This window comes from Harpegnathos saltator, unplaced genomic scaffold, assembly GCF_003227715.2.
Source record: "Harpegnathos saltator strain DR-91 unplaced genomic scaffold, Hsal_v8.6 scaffold91, whole genome shotgun sequence".
Taxonomy (NCBI): Eukaryota; Metazoa; Arthropoda; class Insecta; order Hymenoptera; family Formicidae; genus Harpegnathos; species Harpegnathos saltator.
The window spans coordinates 974,052-998,130 of NW_020230719.1; the positions used below are offsets into that span (position 1 = coordinate 974,052).

A 24,079-nucleotide genomic window follows, 5' to 3' on the forward strand; every position below is an offset into this window, starting at 1 on the left:
GCGGTTTCACTTGATCGTCCACTTAGGTAATGCAATATCGTTCGCCCGTCGCTCGACGGATTCGATCAAGAATCCGAGAGGGCGAGGGAATGGTGTGTACGATTCGCCGAAAACACACAACATCTCTATTCGTGCGCGCGGATTTCTCCTTCGTTTTTTCTTTTTTACGGCTTGTTTGCTTCATTTCACCGTGTATCAGTTCGAACAGTTCGCGGAGCAACGACACTTTAAAATCGCGTAAGAGGACATTCAGCCGTTCGACGCGTGCGGACGAGTTAAATTTGTAAATGAGTGTGAATCAAGGGCGATGCTATACTGGAAATCTTTAGCAGCAGGAATTTTTTTTGCGAAATTTATGTCGTATTGATTGCACAGAATTACAAATGCTTTTATACAACGAAAGTATGTGCAGCAATGAATTGGAACATTGCTCAGTACGTGACGCGAACGATGAAAAAAATTCGAAATTTACATCTCGAGCTATCAATTGGAGTAAATATATTTGCACTGTGGAAAATCACAAGTTGTGGTGTGGTGAAAATTCTGCAATTTTTACAAACCGAACGAGTATTTACTCCGTAGGAGAACGTTTCAAAGAACATTGTTCATAACTAAATTTGGCTTAGAAATATATATACTGAAAGTTTACAGGATATTTAAAAAAAAGATTCAAGACTTTAAAGATAGATAGTACTCACAAGTGGGAAGAAAAATAAATATGGATCAAAAAATTAACATTAAAGTTATGAACAATTATTTATTTTTCCCAAACATCCTTTTTTTAAACAGTCTATACAAGGTATCCGGGATCTTTTAGAAACGAAAAATTGTGAAGATTAACCGGATCAAACTGAGAAGAAAGGTCAAGTATCATTTTGCAAAAGCCACCAAGAAATTTTCAATATGAAAAAGAAATATGGAAAAAGAGAAAAAATTAACAGTGATCGTCTTTATTTTCTAGTTACTTGATTAGTTATTTAGAAACAGGTTAGAAAATTTAATTGTCACACCGCTAAACCACTACGCAATGATTGTAAAGGATCTTCAAGAAAAGGCAAAAAAAAAAGAATGATGCCAACACGGTATTCCCAAGCGGGAATACCGTCTAGATTATCCATTTAGGTACTAACCGTGCTCAACGTTGCTCAACTGCAGTGATCGAACGAGAATTGATATTTTCAACGTGATATGACTGTTGACACTCATCCCATCTCTTCGATTTACTGAAGTAATCATTCGAAAAGAATTGTACAACAGATAAGTATTGGATATACATCAGGTAAACATAAGATAATTGTAAAATATCATTGAAACATTTTGAAGAAGAAAGAAAAAGTTATAAGTGTTAACAGTAATCCCGTTTATTACTCAATTACTTGATTACCTATTTAAAAATTATAGTTTGGAAAATATAATGGCCATGTGTGCTAAACAAATATATAATAATTGTAAAAGATCCTTAAGTAATGACAAAAAAGAAATTATGTTAACTATAGACGGTGTTCCAAAGTCATCATCCATTCAAGTATTAATCGCGCTCAACACTACTTAACTTCAATGATCAGACGAGAACTTTTAACATAGTACATTAGCGTTTGCCGATTTCTTTTTATTACTAAACTATTTATCCGGAGATATCGTATAAAAAAAGAAATTTTTGTCAACAATTTTGTATCCCTGTTATAACACATAACAAGCACGTATGTGAGTAGAACAGATCAAAATGAATGAAATGTCCTGTATATATATATATATAGGATATCCGAAATCTTTTGGAAAAATTACGAAAATTAATCAAATCAAACTGAAAAGGAAAGTCATGTATCATTTTGCCAAAATCACAATAACTATTAAGTTATTAATAATTGAAAATAATCACATCTAGAGGCTCTTTTAATTGACAATTTGAAAATTTGCGTACTTATTTGCGAAGTGGTAATGGCCATATGCGCCTTCAAACGACAGGTTCAAGATTCAGGATTCAAAGTTCAATATGCTCATATCTATCGCTAGAAACAATAGCGGGTACATAATTGTAGATTAAGTCATTCTGAACAAAGAAGTTCTTTACCATTTTGCAGATAAGTAAATTTTCAACTTATCAATTAAAAGGACCTTTAATGTGATCATTTTCAATCATTAATAATTTAATAACTATTGCGATTTTTGCAAAATGGTGACTTTTCTTCTCAGCTTGATCTGATTAATCTTCACAATTTTTCGTTTCCAAAAGATCCTGAACACCCTGTATATATGCATCGGTATATTTCCAGCTGAATGTGATAACACAAAGCAACATAAATTAAAAAAGAGCTACGTGCACACGCTGCTGTTCGAAGCGGTTTGGACATTTCTTTTTTTCATATAGTTCGGACGCAGTCGATGGTCCAATGAAAGACCTCACTTCTGAAAATTAATAAAAAACAAGTTTTCGAGTCATTGGAGCGTCGATTGCTTCCAAACTGTGTCCGAACAAAAAATTGCAAACCATTTCGAAATTCGGTGCAGAAGAAATACGAAAAAAGAAAACACAATCGTATCGGTGCTTATTTGATACATTTGACGGTCATCTCTTCGATATAGATAGATGTTTTTGGGGTTCGTCATCCACTTTGGCATCCCTTTAGCGATGAGAGAAAAGTTAGCGAATGATCACTGAGCGTGAAGCGCAGCCGCGTCTGAAACGCAGACAAGCGAATGCGCGTCTCGCTTGCGGAAGAGCGGGGATAAATGTCGGGGTTGTAAACGCATCTCCGACGGGGCATTAAAAATGATATTTTCATGCTCGACATGTGCCCTTCGTAGTAACCCGCGTCTAGTTACGATCTTACGGGGTATATACTTGGCGAACGTAATGCGTCTCGCGGCGCGGCCTCCGTCGGTTATTCAGGCTTCTCGGGTACTTCCCGGCATCCGGAACGAAATCTCCACCGACACGTCATTCCGACGTCCAGGGCCCTCCGGAATCCTAAGGGGGGGCGGCGACATCGAGAGCGAGCAAGCGAGCGAACGGGAGAGAGCGAGAGGGAGAGAAAGAGAGAGAGAGAAAGTGGACCGACGCGCGTCTCGTAGACGAGACGAGCGAGAGCGCGTTTCTCTCATCCCTCGACGCGCGACGGCGGCTCTTAACACGGCGTGTCAAGTCGGGAAACCGTCGTCGTGAAAGCATCTGCTCGTTCGCGCTCCGAAGATTAAAAAAGTTCCCTATCGTTTCAACGTGGCGTGAGCGCTGCGCGTTCTCGCTGGAACGCCGAAAAAGAAAGAGAAAAATAGAAAAAAAGAGAGAAAGAGAAAGAGAGAGAGAGAGAGAGAGAGAGAGAGAGAGAGAGAGATATGATAGAAGAAAAAGGGGAGAAAGGGAGATGATAGCTGCGCCAAAAGCGAGAGAAATAAAGGGAAAAGAGAGGTAGAGATGGAAATAATATTCCGGCGTTTTTCAAACGTGCCAAAGACCTCGCGCGCGCGCGCGGATCTTGGCGTGGGATCTGTTTAAAGTTGCAAATGCTTCAAAGCGACGGATAGACCAATCAGATTGGTTTAGTTGACACCTCGAAGCATTTGTAATGTCGAGCGAGTTCTTGGTACCGGGTCTGCTCTACATTTCCAATCACGTCTTCCGGGTTACGTCTCGCCGAAACAAGCGCGAGTTCCTCGCGCGCACGGTAGATTGGAGAACTCGAGCTTCGCGAGCTTCCCCGTGGCGCACGATTGCGCCTCGTAACTTGCACATCGTTCGCCCCGACCGCGCCTGCGACGCACACCCGCGTGTCTCGATAATACGGGCTTCTCAAACGACGAGTCGCGGCTCGTTATTTGATGTTTCGAACGACGTGACATTTCGAGCGCGGTTTCAGCGCCGCGCGAGAGAGAGAAAGAGAGGAGGGAGAGACAGAGAGAGAGAGAGAGAGTTGATTTACACTCTGGAACAAGAAACCCTTTAGAGTTTACAGTAAAGCAAAGCACAATGAGCTACCTGTGCCTAAAGCCGTGCGAAAATTAAGAGTCAACTGTATGAAGAATGTTGTTATAAATAGCCTATATTTTAAGCGCAGGACAATTTATTAGACGTACAAATGAATAATCAAAATTTTTCAGCTAAATTCAAGGTTTATTTTAAAAGAAAGTAAAACAAATTTGTCAATCAAAGTATTCACCCGTTGTTTTCTATAACTTTAAGCCAGTTTTCAGGCAGCTGATGAATTCCATGTCGAAAAAATGTAGTGTCTTTGGACACGATAAAGTCGTCAAAGCCATTTTCAGATCTCATTCACTACTTTGAAGTGCGCATCGGACAAGGCATGTTGCATCACCTGGAACAAGTGCTAAGGTTGGTAAGAGCGATGTCTGGTGAATATGCCGAGTGCTGCAAGACGTCCTAAGCAAGATAATTATTATTGTGACGTCTTTTGTCGTAGAAGCAATGTGTGACCTAGCGTTATCATGCAATAATTTCACAAGACGTTCTCCTTTGCCACTCTGTACAGGCGTTTTCGTTCTAATTCTTGACTTAAACGGATTAATTGGTGTTGGTAGTGGTCCGCTATAATTGTTTTATTCAGTTTTAATAGCTCATAATAAATCACGTCCTTCATATTCCACCAAATGTAGAGCAGAATCTCCTTTCCGAAGTATTTTGGCTTTGCGACCGATGTTGATAGATCACCGGGATTTACCCACGACTTTCTGCGTTTCAGATTGTCATAGAATATCCACTTCTCATCGCCTGTAACAATTTTCCATAAGACAGACTTTCGACGCTGCTTATTGAGAAGAGAAAGACACACTGCCACTCGTTGATTTTTGTTGGCTTCAGTGAGTTCATGCGGAACCCATTTTTCTTCTTTCTGAATCTTTCCCATCTCGTGTAGGCGTTTGGAAATAGTTTGTTGCGTCACTCCTAATTGCTCTGCAAGCTCTTTTCGCGTTTGTGCTGAATTCTCAGCGAGCAGTTGCTCCAAATCATTGTTGCCACACTTTTGAGGGCCTCCAGAACGTTCTTTGTCACTCAGACTGAAATCGCCGTTTTAAACCATCTAAACCAAAATGCACACACATCGTACGATACAGCACCTTCGCCGAGAAAGGAACAAATCGATTCGCATGCTCTTGCAGCATTTCTTCCTTGTTGGAATTCGTAAAGAATGCAGCGTCGGATATGCACCTTATCTGTTGCCATTTTCTACTATAACGAACTGAATAATTTTTGAGGTTATGTTGAACCTCCCGTCACACTAAATGTAATGTCAACACTACATAACCGTAAAAGAATGAGAAAATTTGATTATTTGAAACTGAATTTCTTAGTTGCTTAAAAAGTTTGAATTATTCATTTGTACGTCTAATATATGATAAGGACGCGTTGTTATATCAAGAAGAAAAGGAACATAAAATATACGCTTTGCGTGCAAATATTTATATTGAACAGCCCTAAGTCGCGCAAAATACTTTGAAAATGCAGAAACTTGTATCATTAACCGAACACGGACACAACGGAAGAATGCATAGTGAGAAAGAAAGAAAGAGAGAGAGAGAGAGAGAGAGAGAGAGAGAGAGAGAGAGAGAGGCAGAGAGAGACTCGCGAGACGAGAGCGTTGAGCGAGGCGACGTCGTCACAAAATCTCGACGAAAATTCTCCTGGAAACGGCATCTCCACGTTCTCACGGCGATGCTTTAACGCGGTGTGTCAAGTCGAGAAGCGCCCGCTCATCCGGCTCGCCCGAGAGATTAAAAAGTTTTTCCTGCGGCGAACTCTCTCTCCCTCTCTCCTTTCTCTCTTGCGACAATATTGCTCTGATCGCACGGGCAAGCGCCCAGGCGCGAAGCGCGCACGCCCTCGCTCGTCCGCAATGATCGGGCTAGGATTTCTTCTTGGCGATTTCCGAGCGACGATGACGAGTCCACTCGAGCGCGAAGCGCTCGATAAAGGCGCAACCGACGATTAATGGCTCTACAAAGCGTAATGAAATTTACCAGTCAGCGCGGCGGCAGCCGCGCGCTGCTGCCGACACGCCGTTACGTTATTCGGCAGCGACCTCGCCGCGGTCCGGCAGTTGCGCGCGCTGGAGTGTGCGACGTGTGATTCGAATTCGATACACCGAGTGTGTTATGTCTGTATGTATTTGACGGTCGTCCGGCACACGCCGTGGATAATCGATCGCGGATGGCGCGGTGGCCGGTGACGGCGGCGGCGAGCCATTCGCTTTTTCGCGCGCGAAATAGGTCGATGTTCCATTGAGACCGACGCCTGTGATTTGTGCGCGACCGACATCCCGCTTTATGATACGCGCGAGACCGCGGCTTTTCGCGCGATTACGAGACGCGCGAGTTTTGTTTATGCGTTTCATGGCGCGCTTGAAGGAGCGCGGGGAGCCGCGCGCGGGAGAACGGATGATTTGCGCGGATGCATTCGCGCGTAAATATTGATTCGTACGATACACGTGCGCGCACACACACGTATACATACACGAAAGAGAAAGAGGGGGGCAGGGGAGGAGGAAAAAAAGAAAGAAGAAATCGCGCGATACCCTTCGTGATAAAACTAGAAAGTCCGCGCGGAGAGTAAACATTGAGGAATGAATAAGTAAACCGTCGGAGATTACTTTGCACTTCATCGAGATCTCCACGCGCGGATTTCACACACACATACACGCACACACACACACACACATACACACATCACGCGCTTGCGGGCGAAATCCGGGCGCCGCGTTTTATCTTTGTTCGTTACACATCGCCTTATTTATCTTATCGTAATCGTACAGTGTCGAATTTTAATTATTTCACCGGCGCGGCCGTAAGATCGATAATAAAAAGGACACGCCGTCCCATGGCAGCGCGCACGTTTCCGCTCGCTCTCGCGGCGACTGTTTGACGTTTGATCGCCGCTCCTCGGCTGCCAACTGGCAATAACCGAGCATGTGCGCTCCGCGAGGCGACGCGACCTAAAGGAAAAGGTCATTCAGCGGATATCTCGGAAATTTATCAGAAACGGATTGCATAAACAGCTTACGCGCGCAACTCGCCGATACGCTAATCCTCCGAGAAATGCACCGGCCATTACCTGTACGCCTCTCTTCCCCCCTCTCTACCTCATCTTTCGGTCGCGATATCTTTTCTGTTCTTCCTCGCCGATGCTCCTTCATAATCGCGTTATTGTAATATTCGTTAACGAGCATCGATGATCCGCCGATAAGTGTATCCAACGGATGCGCCGAGGAACGCGCTCGACTCCGGCGTCCAAGAAACTGGTTCATCCGGGGACATCGACTCGCGAGAGAGAATCCATCGGAACGTGCTTAATTAAATATCGTATGTAACCATCCGGGTCGGATCTTTTCAGCCGGAGGAGGACGCGACCCCGGGAGTCTTCGACCGACCGATATTCCTTCGGTGCCAAGAAAGTATCCCGCAGCCGACGCAACGTTCCGAATAATCGAACGTCTAATACGGTAACGGTCCGATATCCGCTATCTGGTTTTCTATACGGACGCCGTCGCGGCCGTCGCGATATTAAAAGTGCAATTTCGCAGTCTCGGCTCTTTATTCCGCGGAATACAATATCGGTTACTGAAGGGCGTACACGGCCGCGTTATTTCGTCCCCGCGTATGAAGAAAGCCGATTAAAATTGGAAACAAAACCCTCTAGGAAATGCTCGATATAATCGCTCTGTGAGCACGGAATCGAATAAAGCTCGAGGACAGGGAGGGGCGACGCGACGGTGGCATCCTTTGAAGGAGCCTTCCTACGGCACAAACGAATTAAAATGACGATTCTCTCTTTCCTGTGCTCGCGAGCGTATTTCATTGGGTCACGTTGTTCATTAGATTGTAACGTCGCGTCAATGACATGACTCGCAGTGCAAGATCGTATCAATTTATTTATTGCGCCGCCGTTTCTCTTCTTACCGTCAGTGGTGCTCCGCTTAGCTTATTTTGCAGAATAAAAAAAACGATATTATCTAAATAGAGAAATATTTCCACACTTCCTTCCACTAACTCGGCAATTATAAATACAATTTGTCACGAAAAATTTACGATTACATTTTAGCTAAAAAAAAATATTAGAATTGACAAAATTTGTAAAATTTTACATCTTATAGTTTTTCAAAATATGATACTGTTTGAAGCAATTTCTCGGATGAAGCCCGGGTTTTCTTTCACAGGTGTGACAAAAATAACTTGCCTACTTTCCTTCACCGGGAATATTGAACTTGGAACACTCAATCTTTAGTTTTACTTCCACATAATTGAAAAATGAAATGCGGAATGTTTCCTAGGCGTTGCTTTATTACTTTCTAAATCTTTTTCATATCAGCACAGCTGTCATTACGAATTGCCGGAATAAATATTCATGCCAACTATGCTGGCATTTCGAGTACAAAGGGTCAATGTTCGTTGATAACAGCCAAAAATAACGCAGCAATTTTATTGAGACAATAGCATAATGTTATAACGATTGAAAACTAGATTAATGTGTATTTATACAAATATATAGTACATGTTACATATACGACGCTTATCGATTTTCTACCTAACACGAAAATATACCACTCAAGTTTGCTCTCCGCTGCAGAGAAGTAATTTCAATGTTTTAAATTTCTATTTCTAGTTCCTATTTGATGACAGCGAGGGAGCATAAACGAAAAGGAGTCAGCAAGAGAGAAAGAGAAGGAGAAAGGGTAAATGTTAATATTAGTGTCGACTTCATCGATTTCAATAATCTCAACATGTATCATCAAGGACATGGTTTGACCACCTTGCAAAAAGCTTCAGCCATCACTTATTGTTTATTAAAAAGTTATCAACAAGAGAAGTTTTATAATTGGAACTTATTTTTCCGACACAATGTACGTATAAAAATGTTAAACATATAAGGCAGAGAAGGAGAGAAAGAGAAAGCGAGAGACACACGAATACGCGCAAAGGTAGCCGCGCCCTTTAAAGAGAATATAACTACGGCGAATGTGGCCATTATCTCACAACCATGTAAAAGTACTCCAGGGAAACCGCCGTGGTGCTGCGCGCATCGCCGTGTAGTGTCCCACACGACTACTCACCTCGAATCGTTTCGCACCGCGCGGAGAATAGTCCCCGGTATAAATTCCCTCCATATTTCCCCGCTTTCATTGCCGCCTGCATCGCACGAATCTGTTCCACTTTTCGCGCGCGCGCTTTTCGTTCTCAACACTTTCCCAGGCATTAAAGCGTGAAGAGAGCGCCGCGAGACGGCGACAGAGGGTGAGGCCCCGAGCGTTCCCCTGCTCCCCCTTCTTCGCCCCTCGATTTATATCGGCCATGCCGCAGCGACGTGAGCAATAATAGGAACTTTAGACCGGCTCTACGGCGCGAACGTGGTCGCGCTTGTATCCACGGGCGTTGCTCCTCGCAATTGCATTTCGTTTTGCGCGCCAGGTAGGTAGGTAGGTAGGTAGATAGCCGCACTCGTTGTTACACACGCCGCAGATAGGTAGTTTACTCGGCTACTTGTCTTATTGCCACTTCAACTCGCGTATCCGCGCTATGGCGGGGATATTTGTTTAATGTCCGGCACGGTAGACTGCTTCGTGCGTCTTGTAACCGCGCTTTAACAACGACCAAAGCCCCGGCTCTCCGTCCGCAGCGAGGAAATCCGTGCTACCACGGTGTTTCGTTAATCCGCGGGACGATGCCTGAAATTTCGCGCAGGGCGAGGACGCCGCGGGTCGTTCGCGGCTCTATAGAGTCGATTTATCTTGATAAAGAAGTCAGAAGTTCCGGTTACAAGTGGGAAGGAACAGCCCGCTACATCACTTGCTTCTGTTCGTTCACGTAACAAGTTCTTGGCACATCGAAGGAAGGGAAAAACGCAGGAGATCTTCCCGACTCGACGTCATGCGAGATAAAACTAGGCAGATCGGTGTGCGAAATTAGGTTGCCAGCTTATTTTTCTGGCAAGCGCCGCAGCGCACATTGCCGAGTGCCCGAGATACTTTTTTTTATGGGAAAATGTAGATTGATTGATTCAGCGAGTTGTAGGCGGATCAATTTTCATCATCGTCAGAACGTAGGACAGTCGACGACGGCAAACTTATAATTTTTCAATTATACTGAAAGTCAAACAAAAAATATACTATATTGAATTAATCATTAAATTTATACGGTATCATGATGTAAACTTTATTGTTATGTTGGTGTACAAAATGTATTATTAATGTACGTATACATATAATAATTGTTTACCTATTAAAAGTTACTATCAAATTTTTATATTATATTTAATATAACGTTGTTTTTTTCAGTAAATTTTGATCATCTTTTCATATTTCTACGTCACCATTTTATATGAAAAATGTGAATGTGTTGTATAAGCTATTAATTTTCTGACATTCAGTTAGTTCAAATAGTTTGTCGTGCTTGTCAAATAAAATAGTGAACAAAATTACCCAGTTTTGAAGATATTGTTTGAACATTTAACAAGAACTTCTTATCTTCCTTTTAACATCCAACGTTCCTATGAGTATTTATTAGAAAAATAAGAAATTGATTTTTTTTTGTATCAACCTGATACATCGACTAGTAAAGTTCATGCCAAATTATTTACATTTGTCTATTTAGGTAGCGTACTGGTAAAAATTAAGTGTTATGATTAAAATGTTATAATTTGCTCAGGTAGAAACAAATGGGTAGGGACAATTTTGTCAACTGGTTCATAAAATAAAACTATTTTTTGTAGATATTATCCTAGTAGTAGTATACAAAATGATTTTTGTATCTTTAGTTAATCCAAATTTGTGAAAAACAATTTCATTAATTTTTCCAAAAAATTTATACCTACTTTAAAAGACGATGAGGAAACATTCCCGATCGTTTCACGAACAAATGATTCAATTAATTTGCATGGTGCGTATATATCAACATTGGCCAAATTGGCACGTAAAACAATTTTTACTGTGAGCGTCGTTGCTTTGACTAGCTTCAATCAATAATCAATTATCAATATCAATTATCAATAATTAACTATTAGCTATAAAAATCTGTCAATATATTAAATTCTCTTTTATGCAGCAAAAAGATTAATTATTTCAATAGAAATGTTTTGTTTAATATTTTCGGCTATATTTTCTATTAGTTTCAGTGAAGTATCGCCTTTTTATTGTGCCCGCAGATCTGTCAAGCTATAACAAACTTATTAAGCATAATATATACAATATATATATATATATATATATATAGTTTTTTATATAATTCTGAAATTTAAGGACCACTGCCCTAAGTTTAATTTCAGTGATATTTAAATATGTTATCAAGATTATTATCCTGAATAACGTTATGAAAATTTTAGCCCACACCCATTATTTATAACAAAGTTATTTATAACAAAGTTATTAACAAGAGAAATACAATGAATAATACGTAATTTTGTAATTATATAGTGTATAAATATTATACTTGTTACAGTGTTTATTGAATGAAGGTTTCTATTTATCTTCATTCTTACGATTTTAAATAGATATTTTAGGAAAGATGAATCAGTATAGAATAATTTGTCGTACAGTTAACATTTGATTACTGATTAATTTTGAAAAACAACTAGACACTTTCTTTGGAATAATGGCTACTATATATCCCATAAGTGAAAATGTAAATAGATAAATGTAAATAGATAAAATATAAAATTAATAGAAATGTATGCAGTATCTTATAAAACTATCATTTGTGTTTTTTATAGCTTATATATTATTATACTTATTTACATTATGTTTGTTAAAATATAATAAACGGTATACGTATGGTATGATCGAGGCAGCCTTTCTCTCTCTCTCTCTCTCTCTCTCTCTCTCTCTCTCTCTCTCTCTCTACCCCCTTTCTAAAACTAACCCAACTTAATCTAACCTCTGCTTTTAGTGACTGTATAATATTTCTTCGTACAATGTAACATATAAGTATTCATGCGAAGAAATATTATACAGGTACTAGTAAGTAGAAGTTGAGTTAGGTTAAGTTAGGAGTGAGAGGGGAGTACAGGGGGAGGGCTTAATCCCTCCCTCACTCATACATATATTGCTTGCAATATTAAAATGTACATTGTGTCAAAAATTTATATTTAGTTTAGAAAAAGTCCTTTTATTAATAAATTTGTTACAAATAATAAGCGCATGCTAAAACTTCATAATATTATTATAATAACCTTGATAATATATCTCAATATCATTGAAATCGGGAGGTGTTCCCTATCTCTGCATAATTGCCCTTAATTTTTCTCTAACACGGAAAACTAGTCGCCCATGTATATTATAGGTACAATTTTACTAAGCTCGCGAGATTTTTAGTCGTCACACAGCGCAATTCATTCCCTCCCATGTATCGCTAATCCTGAGAAAGTCGAGAAAGTCTACTCGGGTATGCAAACGAACCGATGAAGCTGCAGCCGCGACGCAAAATTTAGCGGCGCGAAATAATCCGTAAATTTGTCATTCAAATTAAGATCGGAAGAGTCCTCGCCAGTGCGCGCGCTTCTATATATTTCAGTTGTGTTAAAATTCAACAATACCGCACCTCCTCCGAAAGCATCGCGGTGCCCGCTCAGGCGTGCAGGCAATGACGTAATTTTTCGTAACGCGAGTTAATTAAAATTCGAGGCTACCAGGGAAGCGCAAGTAGAGAGAGAGAGAGAGAGAGAGAGAGAGAGAGAGAGAGAGAGAGAGAGAGAGGGAGTGAGAGAGGGAGAGGGAGAGAGAGAGAGAGAGAGTGAGAGGGGCGAGAGAAAGACAAAGGGTCCGACCGCGTAGTAATGCTCGCTCCGCGAGAAATGTACGTATAACGGCGAGCTATCATTTCGGATTTGTCTCTCGACGCCTTAGTGTGGTTCGTTACATTTCCTTAATTAAGAGCGAGAATCTCATCCGCGACGTTCTAGCACGTCGAGCGCGCGGTTGCGTCGGCGTCTTCGCCTGTTTTTCGCCGGGAGATCGGAGCCTCCGCTGTCGCTGCAAAGCCGCCGATTGTCCCGGGGACGCGATCGTTATAAATCCGCGGGATTCAGCGCGGAGAATTGACGCGGAGAACGCGGCGAGCGACGGCGGAGAAAGGTCGACAGCATAATTCGTTATCGATGCGATAACGAGCGCAATTAAAAGGTATAGAAATAAACGAGCGAAATATCCCGCTGCGCTGTCCCGCGTAAACACGATAATGCGCGTATTGTACAAAGCTCCCTATTTATTTGTTTCGTCGTCTCCTTTTTGTTTTTACATTCCGAGAAAGAAAGGAAAAAAAGCACAACCGGCGCAACCGTTTCATTTCGTCGCTCACCTTTCGCGTATTGTTAAATAAAAATATCAGCCCAATTAACACAACATCGATATGCGTCCGTGCATTTGCAATCGCAACTTACCTCGGCGAAACGCGAGCTTTTTTGCAAAAATGCAAATCCCCTCGTCATAAAAGGCATCGGGTTAAACCGACGGAGACTAATGCATCGTTGATCGGACGAGTTTTTCCGCTCAGGACGCGAGCTCGCGCGCGACGATTAATTTCCAGCGACTTGCGCGCGCTGTGCCTGGCGCGTCTTCATATCGGCGCGTGCGGTTCTTCGCCTCTAACTCAATTTTCCATACCTCTCAATACCTCTGTGTGTATGTGTGTGTGTGTATGTGTGTGTTTTGTGCCATCCCTATTTAAACTTTACTTAATTTAACACATCGCGCTCCACGCGCGATGGAGAAGGGGTTAAGGCAATTTCGGACGGCGCGATTGCCTTTCGCGCACGAACGGCAGATACCCATTTCATCTTTGACGATGAAAGACGTAATTCGAGGGATAAAAGCAGACAGGCGTGGCGAAGATCCCCCATGAGCCTTTGTTTCTCCCCGCTGGCTTGTTTGACTCCGCAACAGGAAATTAACACCACGGTTCCGCTTTCTACATACCACCGCGCGCGCGCCCGCCCGCGCCCGTATTGTTATCCTCGAAAGGTAATCTGGGATTTGTCATGGTCGTACGTACTTTGATATTAGATGGGTACCCACATGACGCGCCCGGCCGGCCGGCCCGCCGCCGCCGCGCGCGTCACGCTGACAATGAGAGGGAGAAGACCGGCGCGTGTCATGAGTCACGATTTATGCTTTTAGCCGGGTACTTATCACCGGCGACTTGGCCGGTAATTGCTCGCGCGTCGTTATGAATGTAGAAAATGTTTGAGCGCGACATACTGCCGCGCCGAACCGCAGGCGCGATATTTCATCCCGCGGCAACCTACAAACGTCACGCGCGACACGCGGCCCCGCTAACGTAAACCGGGCGCGTTCCCGCGAAAAACGACGCGCGAAAGCGCGACCGCGGATAAGCTATTTATTAATATTATTATTCGACACCGAAAACGACTCGGCCGCGCGTGCTCGTTTTTCTCTTACTACTGTCGATCGAAAAGTATCCGAACTTTATTTGTTCAAAATCGCGAGTAAACTGTAAATCAAATCCGTTTGCTTTCTTAAGTTGGTACACATGTCCTTTACATTTGGTGAAAAAATCATGGCGTTCCTTCAAGCCGTTTGAAAGTGGTAGTTGTTTATGTCAGTGAAGATTGTTGTGCATCATGATGTCGAAAAATATGGAGCAAAGAATTTGTTTGAAATTTTGTGTTGCGAACGAAATTTCGTTCACCAACGCATTCAAAATGTTGCAAAAAGTTCATGGCGATGATTGTTTATCGGAAACAGGTACGTGAGTACTTTAAGAAGTTTCAAGAAGGACGAGAATCCGTTGAAGACGACCCACGCTCTGGAAGACCATCAACGTCAACGGATGACGCTCACATTGAGAAAGTGAAAGAATTGATGCTCCAAAATCGTCGATTGACTGTGCGAGAGATAGCAGATGAAGTTGGAATATCATTTGGATCGTTCCAGCACACAATCCGTAAGAAACGACCGGAATTGTGGAAAAACAACTCGTGGATTTGCATCACGACAACGCACCATCGCATATCTCGACGCTTGTGCGTGAATTTCTGACAAAATACTCAAAGAATGTCGCTCCGCAAGCACCGTATTCACCAGACATGGTCCCCTGCAACTTTTTCCTGTTCCCCCTACTGAAAAGATCACTTCGCGGACAGCGTTTCGAATCGATTGAGGACATGAAAGAAAAATCGCTGCGTGAATTGAAGGCTATACCGTCTGCCGCGTATGAGCGATGTTTCCAGGACTGGATCAAACGCTGGCATATGTGCGTTGCAAGCAATGGAGACTACTTTGAAGGAGACCATAAGAATTTTGATGATTGAATTGTAATTTTGATTTTCAAAAATTAAGTTCGGATACTTTTTGATCACAGTAATATTTCTTCGCTCCGACGCGCATCCGCTCCTATCCCCTCCCTTATCTCGCTCGTCCTCCCTTCTACGTGAAAATTAACGTCACAATTGTCCCGCTCCGCCGTCCTTATCGCTCTCTCTCTCTCTCTCTCTCTCTCTCTCTCTCTCTCTCTCTCTCTCTCTCTCTCTCTCTCTCTCTCTCTCTCCCTCCCTCCCTCTCTCCCCCCTCTTTCTCTCTCCCGCCCCCCCCCTCTATCTCTCTCTACATAGAAGTTAACGCTACGGAGAATCGGACACGAATTTTCTCGAGCGTCGACACGGCCGCGTTTGCGGAAGAATGCAGACACGACACGACAGACGCGAATATTGAGCGTTGTTTATCAATTAAACGTACGCGCGTGTCGTGTAAATCCGCGCGAACATTATTTCGCGCTCAACACGCTTCTTCTGCCGCGATAATAACCGGCCAATCTTGCCGGTCGGGTTCGCGCGTCCCGCAAAAAGAGAATGCACGCCGCCCCGGTGAAGGAAGAGAAAAAAAACAACAGAGCGCGCGCGAGCGCGAGAGAGAATGAGGGGACAGGGGAGGAGGAGAGAGAGAGAGAGAGAGAGAGGGAGAGAAAGAGAGAGAGAGAGAGTGAGAGACGAAGAAGGGAAGAGAACGAGGAAAAAAAGGCGACCGTTGCAGCGGAGCTCGTTACGCGGCACCGTAACATCGGGCGCTGCATGAGCCAATCAGATAATCGTTAACAGCGCCAAAAAAGATCGTTCGGGGGAATTAATCGTGTCGTTCGTATCTCGTTTAGCCTCTCTCCTCGAGAAATTACCGCAGTCGGCATCGTATCGATCCATCATCCCGCGAATATCGATGTCGCAGTTTTCGCGAGCGTCCTCGGTAACGCGAACTTAAACGCTCTCTTAATCGACGGAACGATATATCGTATCGCGTATAGCGCGCGCCACAGACCGCGTACGAGAAAACGCAAGGGAGAAATCTACCCCTTCGTTCCGCCGATCGGCCGCCAGAATGACGAGGAAGAAAAGAGACGTCGTTGTCTTGGTTGTTTAAAAATAGAAACACGCTCGACTATGCGAACGTGTATAAAAATAGAGAAATATAAAAAGGTCTTCCCTTTTGTGTGCGCGCTCATCGCGAGCACCGCGGTGCGCCGATAATTTTATGCGGCTTAGCAGTTTATAGCGCGCGAGCGTGCATAAAAGGAGAAAGCCTTTCTCCCGCAGCAGCGAGAAGAATACACACTGAAATATTGGAGTTTCTAAGGAGAAGGGCAGAGCTGCATCTCCGCCGCCTTCGGCTTCGCTTTTCGCTCGCGCGTTAATGAATATTATAACTTTTATCCATAATTATCATATCTTTCGATGTTGCACAGTACACACGCCATTTTCTTGAACGTTGCAAATTCAAGAAACAAAGTGAGAACAATCTCGAAGATATTCTCGCGTCGCGATCATGCGAAATACCGTAACAAACGTGAAATGAAGAATCAGTGAAAGTGGTTGTGAAACAACAATTACAATAATATAATAATAATAATAACGATTTTATTGGTAAAAAAAAACGAAAAGTAATAATAAAAACAATATATATATATATAATAATAATAATAATTGCAATAAACCCTCAAAAGAAGAAAAAAATGATGCCAACGGTATACAGTGTTCCCAAGTGGTCACCCCCCATTCAAGTACTAACCGTGCTCAACATTCCTTAACTGCAGTGATCGGACGAGAATTGGTGTTCTCAACGTGATATGATCGTTGACATTTGTTATTTCTCTCCGATTTATTGAAATATCTGTTTGGAGAGAACTGTACAGCAGAGAAATATCAGTCATGTGCATTAGGTAAATGAAAGGTCATTATACAAAAACTATCTGGAAATTTTTAACAGAAAACGGAAGAAAAAATTAGCAGTAATCATCTTTATCTTCTAATTACTTGACTAGTTATATAGAAACGGTTCAGGAAATTTAATTGCCACATCGCTAAACACGTACGGAATGATTATAAAAACCCCTTGAGGAAAAGCAAAAAAGAAAAATGATGCCAACAGTATACACGGTTTTCCCAAGTAGTCACCCATCAAAGCACTAACCGTGCTCAATGTTGCTTGACTGCAGTGATCGGACGAGAACTGGTATTTTCAACATGATATGACAGTTAACACTCATCCCATCTCTTCGATTTATTGAAGTATCTCTTTGAGAAAAACTATACAACAGAACAATATTGGCTATGTACGCTAGGTAAATATAAGGTTATTATAAAAAGCCAATTAGAAATTTTAAATATGAATGAGAAATATGGAAAAGAAGAAAATATTAACAGTAATCATCTTTATTTTCTGCTTACTTCATTAGTTATATAGAAATGAGTTAGAAAATTTAATTAGTACATCGCTAAACAAGTACAGGATGATTGTAAAGAATTCTCGAGGAAGGGCAAAAAATGATGCCAACAGCACACGGTGGTCCTAAGCGGCACCCACCACCACCCATCCAAGTACTAACCGTGCCCACCGTTGCTTAACTGCAGCGATCGGACGAGAACTGATTTGTTCAACGTGGTATGACCGTTGACACTCGTCGGTTCTCTTATGTTTACTGAAATATTTGTTTGGAGACAACTTCATAGCAGAAAAATATTGGCCACGTGCATTAGGTAAATGAAAAATCATTATACGAAAGCTATCTGGAAATTTAAATAGGAAAAGCAAGAAAAAATTAACACTAATCATCTTTGTCTTCTAATTATTTGATTAGTTATATAAAATGGTTTAGAAAATTTAATTACTACATCGCTAAACCAGGAAAGGATGATTGTAAAGAACTCTCCGAACTAAAGAAAGGAAGGGCAAAAAAGATAATGTGAACTGTACACAGTGTAAATAATAGTATTTACCGAGAAATACCAAGATATAAGCATAATACAACCTATCAAAATATACGGACATAAGATAGAACTTACAAATAACGTTAGATATCTAGGAGTATACTTGGATGCTAAATTAACTTTTAAAAAACATGTAACGATACATACAGGCAAGTGTATCGTTACGCTGACTGCCGCTGAACATCACGCGGCAGTCAGCTGAGCGCGCACCCCCTGACCCGCGCTGTCACCGCGCCGTTCAACGCGCTCACCCGAGGCTAGCCGAAGACCCGGCAGCAACGCTCGGGAACGATCGGCCACCGAGTCGAACTCGCGGCGCCGCCGAAACGATCCTCGGCGAACGTCGCATACTCACGATTAATCTCGATCAAATTCGGATTAATCAACGAAAGGAACCGAAGACGGAAAAGGATGAGTATATAATCTCGATAGTTTTGGCAAGAAAGTCAGTCTTGGAATAGGCTTCAAGCAGTCTTTGGAGAATCTTCGAAGAGTCTGAGGAAATCCATCGGCTAGGAATAGCCGTCCGAAAATCTGCAGAGCGCCTCCAGGAGATCGAGAGTTTCGAGTAAGTAATCTACCAGGCCGCCGCCGTCGGCATCCGCGATTGCTGCTTGTTCGTTGTGCCGTCTTTGCGATAGAAAGATCGAACGGCGAGTTTGCCGTTACTCCGGTGTGTTCTCCGGAACGATCTTCGTTTGTGCCGTCTTTGCGAGATAGAGATCGAACGGCGAGATTGCCGTTGCTCCGGTGTGTTCTCCGGAACGCTCTCATAAACATATTTCTTTCGTTTCTTCCTCGCTCTACCTCCTATAGGACTCAGAGTACGCAAGGATACAAGGGCAGAAAGAGTCGTCGCCCACACCTACCGACTGGCCGGCGCGGCCGCCGGCCCGGAGTAATACCATTGGCAAAGTACATCGCGACCTCCAAACCAAAAAGAAATCGCCTAACGACCGCGACTAGTAGGACCAAGGGATCCAGCCGTAAGGCCTTGCAAATTTCTCCCGTCATCAGAAATCACGCGACAAAGCGAAGCGAATAATTACGACGTAACGAAAAACAAGCGCCAGCCTTACGCTCGACGCACGGCCTACCTATTGTGTGCGCATCACAAACGATAGCGCGGCACGACGCGACGCGTTTTTGCGCGGTTTCTTATGTACAGCGAGAATCAGACAGGACGAAGACTCGGCATTTAAATCCGAATAAAGTCTGCGACAACGCCCGCGCGAAATCGCTGTTTCCGCCACCGCCCGCGAGTTTTCTTCCCATCAACTGTACATTCTATGTATTAAAATAATTACTACTGACGAGTCGACAGTCACGCATCTAACCGAACCATCATCAGCGGAATACGGCCGTTCGCAGCAACGTCGAGCCGCAGCGAAACAACGCCGCGCGTTGAAGCGGTACCCAAACAGTGGGGAACCTCGCGAAAATAACACGCGGTCAGTGCGTGCCGAAACGAGAAAAATAAAGCGTCACTGTCTACAAACACCGACCGACTTCGATTATTCACAGATCACCTTCTCCTAATAAAACTTCTGCGCGCGATTCGCTAACGACGATCGCGACGCAGGGGGCCGGATCGATAAAGAAAAGTGAACCCGGAGGCACCGGCGTTACAAACATATACAATAAGTATTGCACAAAGCATACCTAATGCTCAGAAAAATATACCCGTTAATAATAAGAAATTCACCTGTCTGTACACAACAAGCTACTAGTTTATAAAATGATAATGAGGCCAATAATAATGTGTGCATCCACGGTGTGGTGTAGTACGGCACTAATATCAAATCTCTCCAAGTTTTTCAAAACAAATGTCTTAGATAAATATTTTTACAAAGCAAATACGCAAAAATATGTGACATGCATAAAAAGACCGATCTACCAATGATATTAGACTATATAAAGAAACTAGAAGAAAAATTCTATCGTGGACAGCTAAACGACAATGTATACACCAAAAACATTACTAAAATTAGGAAACATAATGCACAGTTCCAAATTAAACATAAACTTCCCCATCAGGCACTGACAATTTTTAGAGAAACAAATTAAAAACAAAAGTACAATAATTACATAAATACAATAGGCGCAATATTGTACAATCAACAGTAAAAAATAGGTTTCTTCTTTTTCCAATTTTTTCCTATCCACAATACAACTACCAACAGAAGACACCATCTTCAACTAATGTAAAATAAAAACAAAACCGAAAATCGTAAAAATATTATTAGTATATATACATGTATTATAACATAATATTAGGTTAAGCTTATTTACTCAGTAAACAAAATGCTAGCAGAATGCGCGCAGATTGACGCCAATTTCGATTAGATCCCCACATCAAAACCATAGCCATCTGTGTCCTTATTAGGCTCGTGTTTTGTGGACAGAACCTGCGTGACAGGCCGTGCGAGCAGATTGTCGACAGAAACCGCGCAGGTTCTGCTGCCAAATTACGCGCAGAATCTGCGCGCAGAGTTTGCTCGGTTTCTACCGCCAATCTACCGTTAAATTACTGTTTTTTTGTGTTTTATATTTTCTTTATTTTCCTTGCCACCTTTTAAATTAAAAAATTTATACCGTTTAGCTATATTTTGAGACGTAGTTCTAATTGACGGCCTAAATAAGATTGATTCACATTTTTCTATGTTAACTTTTAATTTCCACGCATTATAATAATTGAATATCTTTATTAACGCTGTGTGTAATTTGTTTTGTGTGTCTGACGCTTTTTTATCTGCGTAATATATAATGAGATCATCTACATATGCAATAAGCGAACAATCAGTGTTTTGGGGTCCGAATAAGTTTATAACATCACTCGTAAAAATATTAAATAATATCGGTGAGTTGATCGTACTTTGTTGGAGACCATTCTTAATAATGTGAATTTTTGATGAAATTTCGTTTTCATGGTACGGTTGGAAGAATTTATTAACCGTCATGTTCTATATTAACTTTATTAAGAAAATCGGAAAATTTTTTTGTATTAACTTAAATATTAAGCCCTCAAACCAGACTGTGTCGAACGCTTTCTCTAAATCAACCAAGAAGGCTCCTACACATTTATCACCGTTGAGTGTCCAGTTGATATCTGAAGAAAGTTTATTAATAGTGTGTACCGTAGAATGAAATCTACGAAAACCGAATTGAGCATCTGGAATAATTTTGTTAGCGGAGAAAACACAAAAAATATCATGACCTAAATATACCTAAATATGGTTGGTGCAACAAAATAGTAATGTTATTTTTCGCTTATGCATATAAAATGGTTGTAAGAACCATAGTACTCTGGAAGTGATTTGCATGGTTGCCACAACCTTAGTGAGGAGATGATATACGGATATTACGTACGATATTAACAATACATATACAGGGTGCACGATTTATCTGAAGACATTGAAATATCTCGAGAACTATGTATTGGATAAAAAAAAGTGGTTAATGAAAGTTGTTAGCCTCGAAGGGGGACATCCAATGACACCAAACTTGACCTCCTACCCCATCCCCTGGGGATGGGGGTTGAGGGCAATTTTGAAATCTTAAATGGAAACCCCCATTTTTTATTGCAGATACGGATTCCACGCCACAAAATACGTAAATTTTGTCCGAAACTTTTTTTTTGATTCGTGATAGATTCGTGGCGCTGTAATCGCAAAAAATTATATTTTCCGCAATTCTCCAGAAATGATCATTGGATTGAGAAATAGAAAATACCTGTTCAATATTTTTAAAGAACATAATAAAAGTTATTCCCCCCCCATCCTCTCGGGGTAGAGTGGGTGATAACGTTCAAATCTCAAATGGGGACCCACATTTTTCATTGCAGAATTAGATTGTACGTGAAATTTTTATTGAAACAATTTTTTTCATTCGTGATAGATAGCGTTGAATTTTTCCGAGAAACTACTTTTAGCGTTACACAGGAACAACGACGAGGACGTAGTAGTTTTATGTTCCTTTCGGATGCTTTTTTAATGTGAGTCCCCTTGCCTCTCACAGATCAGGATGCTTTTTTAATGTGAGTCCCCTTGCCTCTCACTGTTCAATTAATTATAGAGTAAGTGTTCGAAATTTTTACCTTCAACTTCAATACACTTATTGATCCTTTTTTCAAATGGCTGTACACAGGATAGAAGCATATCTGCGGGAGTTTCAGCGCAAGCGTTTCTTATGCGTTCTACCATGTTTTCACGAGTTGTTGGCACTTGTTGATAAACCTTATCTTTTAGGTAACCCCACAGAAAGAAATCCGGCGATGTCAAATCAGGCGATAGCAGGCCAATTAATCGGGCCACCTCTGCCAATCCACCGACCATTGTAATTACCGCATTGCACTGCCTTTTATAATAAGCCGTAGTTCGTCATACACCCACAGTGGCGCGTCGAGCAGTTCCCTCTTCGATTCGGGTTCCCATTTGAGATTTGAACGTTACCACCCACCCTACCCTGAGAGGATGGGGGGGGGATAACTTTTATTATGTTCTTTAAAAATATTGAACAGGTATTTTTTATTTCTCAATCCAATGATCATTTCTGGAGAATTGCGGAAAATATAATTTTTTGCGATTACAGCGCCATCTATCACGAATCAAAAAAAAAGTTTCGGACAAAATTTACGTATTTTGTGGCGTAAAATCCGTATCTGCAATAAAAAATCGGGGTTTCTATTTAAGATTTCAAAGTTGCCCCCAACCCCATCCCCAGGGGGTGGGGTGGGAGGTCGAGTTTGGTATCATTGGATGTCCCCCTTCGAGACTAACAACTTTCATTAACCACTTTTTTTTATCCAATGCATAGTTCTCGAGATATTTCAATGTCTTCAGATAAATCGTGCACCCTGTATAGGAATTTGATAATATATCTATAAGAATTTGAACGTGCATCTGCATTAGATATTGATAAAATACATATTAATGCGAAAAAATCGACATTCTCTTCATCACTGACTTAAAAGAAAAGAGGAATAACAAAAATGTATCAAATAATTGATAAACTTTTTCTAATTAATATAAATATACATATGTAAATGTGTGTGTATGTGTGTGTGTGTGTGTGTATGTGTGTATGTGTGTCAGTGTTAAAGAAATATTTGTTGTATTCAGTTTTTTAAAAAAATAAGTTAAGATTTATTGAACATTTCATTGCGTAAATAAGTTGCAAAATACAAAAAAAATTAAGAATAATTACAATACGTGTCTTAAAGTAACATACAATTTATGTTGTTCAAGATCTTTCCCTAGAGAAGCAAGTATGGCCTATTGATTCTATTAACCCCTTGACTGTGGATGACGTGTATAGCCGCATGAAAAAGTCGTGCCACCAGTGTGGATGACGTGTATACACGCATCGAAGAAAAAAAATAGTAAAACTATTGTTTTTTGCATACAGATGGGTATCTATATGTTTTTGGAGTCGCTGAATCCGAATTTGATATCAAACTTTCGAAATTCAAAATGGCAGATCCAACATGGCGAGTCAAAATTATAAAAATAATCGGATTTTTATAAAAGTGGGTATCTATACGTTTTTGGGGTCGCTGAATCCAAATTTGATATCAAAATTTCGAAATTCAAAATGGCGGATCCAACATGGCGAGTCAAAATTATATCTTATAAATATTCTAAAACAGAAAAAAATACTTCTTTGAAATTACTTGAAAATAAATAGTTAATGATTTTTCACCATACACAGAAATGAAAATTTTATTTTGAGTTTTAAATATGTAAAAAAAGATAAAATATAGATAAATGCACGGTTCTGATTTCTAAAGTCAAAATTTCATTGCAAGTAGGTGGGAAATTATATATATAACTTTAATCTTACATTATCACTTGTATATGAATTGTACGAAGGTGA

At 41.4% G+C, this 24,079-nt stretch overlaps 1 long non-coding RNA gene and 2 pseudogenes across 2 annotated transcripts; 1 reads left to right on the top strand and 2 right to left on the bottom strand.

Moving 5' to 3' along the window:
- The first annotated feature begins 5,983 nt into the window (after positions 1-5,983).
- On the top strand, positions 5,984-10,090 carry LOC112590582 (uncharacterized). Of its 2 annotated transcripts, none has more exons than XR_003114330.1 (3): positions 5,984-6,111; positions 7,194-7,448; positions 8,609-10,090. It is a non-coding gene; the product is annotated as an uncharacterized LOC112590582 (long non-coding RNA). The 2 variants fall into 2 exon arrangements; XR_003114329.1 differs by having other exon boundaries at positions 7,340-7,448.
- Positions 10,091-17,357: 7,267 nt separating this feature from the next.
- On the bottom strand, positions 17,358-17,478 carry LOC112590587 (uncharacterized; annotated as a pseudogene).
- A 287-nt stretch (positions 17,479-17,765) lies between these two features.
- Positions 17,766-17,893, bottom strand: LOC112590584 (uncharacterized; annotated as a pseudogene).
- Positions 17,894-24,079: the final 6,186 nt, after the last annotated feature.